Here is a 2,348-nt window from a genome sequence, read left to right on the forward strand (position 1 = left end):
CATATACTGGTTTTATGTATTTGGCTTTTTCTACTCATGGCTAGCATTGGTTCATAGAATATCGCGAGTTAGTGGTAACATTCGTTGCAGTATAACAGCACGTACATGTTCCCAGTGCGGAACCCCAGCGACGGAAAGTTTGTATTCTATCTGTGTCAGTAGCGATTGTATATTATCGCACGTTATAGACGAAATAGAGACAGAGAGACCCCAGCGACGGAAAGTTTGTATTCTATCAGTGCCAGTAGCGATGATTGAACCTTTTGTGTGCTTTGCGATGCTTCGGTGGATCCAACCGACAGCTTGTTATGTTTCATGATTCATGTGGTAAGCTAACTCGTCTCGACCCGACTATTCACAGAATCCTTCTAGATCCGAATCTCAAGTCTGGTGCCACTTTACTTTCTGTCCCAAAGACCGCCGTTCAGTTGAACAAAAGCGTTCACGTCATTTACATTCTAGCTTCATCCTCGGGCTGAATGTTATGTAGACTGAGGGACTCAGAAGTTCTGCGCTCAAGGACACACAGTGTCCTTGATCGATGAAATTTGTTTGAAGTACCTTTGTTTGGTGATTGCAGGTCTTCTGACGGATGAAACCGGTGCACTGTGTGCAGATTTTGATATCTGAAGGCCATGACCTACGAGGATGGTTTCAAGCTCAGACACCCATGATGCACTCACATTCCGTGAAGTCTGTAAAAGTCTTGTTCCATTACCCAGTCGATGGTGTAGGTGAAAATGATCAGGAGAAAAAAGGGTATCACCGTCTTGGTGCAGCATACACTTCTAGTCATACATGGGGTTTCAAGCTTTGAATGCAGAACACTGCGACCTTATCGGGCTTACCAGCTTAGCTGATCCCCCGTAGTTTCTCATTGTTTTGCGCGGCGAATCGGTATTGAGTTAAAGGCTGAGCGAAATTCGATCAAGCTTGCTGCTAGTGGTCTTCGGTAATTCAACGTTCCACTAATTATATACAGACCGGACTTGACGAAGCGCTTTTGGCACGATGATGCGTCCAAATGTCATAGTAATTCATGTAGAAGGATTCTTGTGGGGGGGAGGTGACGCTGATTTCGAAGCAATTATTATGGGAACTGATCACCCCACACAGCAATCTAGACCCTGAGCCTGACGTGATTAGCACAAATCCGAATAAATAGGCGAACACCAGGAAAGTCATCAGACGAGGCTTGGCGTGTTGCAAAAAGGGTTCAAATAATAATTATTTAAAAAATTCCTTACCCGCAGTTTCACATTTGAGGGATTTCCAGCCTCATCCAGTGATATCCAAGTCCATCACCCTAGCATCTTATTGGAATGTCAAGGAAATGAAATGACCACTTGGCAACTTGGGCCATCACTCGTTTCTTAGAAGCGATAATACTCGTATGGGTTGCTAAAATGCTCGAAGAGCGCCTCAAGCCTGTTGGCCTCAGCCGGTTTCTCGTTTAGTTCATAAAAGGTGGCACCATGTAGACGAAGGCACTCGGAGTGGAACGATGCGAAAGTAGAGTCATGGGTATGAGTTTTGTTTAAACTAGCTGTGGCCCAGTGCAGAAACTAATATGATTCCTCGTGAATGTCCATGAAGTTTCATGATATTATTTAGTGGTGCAAGTGGTGGCGGAAGACCCTTCATTATCATGCCTTGGATTTGATACTCGACCACAAATTCGCACCTTACAGTAGAACCATTCTGTTGAGGGAGCGGTACTCACAAGATCATCGTCATCATCATCGTCAGCAGTAAGAAGCGCGAACTTATCGTACAGTGGTTGTAGCTTACCGATGGTTCGGGGAGGTGAGATAGGTAGCTGTGCATTGGAGGACCACCTCTGGTTTCGCCCATGAGGTAGGTAGCTGTGCATTGGAGGACCACCGCTGGTTTCGCCCTCTTCGGGGCTAACTAGGTAGGCACAGCCCTCGAGTTCCATCGACCTTGTGTTTTACTTGATACTTTTGTTTAACGCAACACTGTTTATAAAGATGGTGGAAGGTATTTCGACAGCCTACTACCGATTTCATCCTCTTTGACGCAATCGTCGAGCGTCCTTCATTGTTACTTTCTGCCTGAACATATGTCCCGATATAGGTGGAGATGTACGTATGTTTTTAATATTCCCCTTCTGAACCGAAGCAGGGCCACCTCATATATTAGTGGAAACCATAACCAAATGAATTCAATTTAAGATGAATGAATAATTCTGTATTAGGTCAAGAGTTTTCAGATTTGATCCAAACTACATAAATCAAGTGGTATAAGGAAAAGGTTTTAGTCCAGTTTCATTTGGTTGATGAACGTGTCAATGAGTGGCAGTTAATGAATCCAAACTAGGTTAAAAA

The sequence above is a fragment of the Opisthorchis viverrini genome (genome assembly GCF_000715545.1).
Source record: "Opisthorchis viverrini unplaced genomic scaffold opera_v5_306, whole genome shotgun sequence".
Classification (NCBI taxonomy): domain Eukaryota; kingdom Metazoa; phylum Platyhelminthes; class Trematoda; order Opisthorchiida; family Opisthorchiidae; genus Opisthorchis; species Opisthorchis viverrini.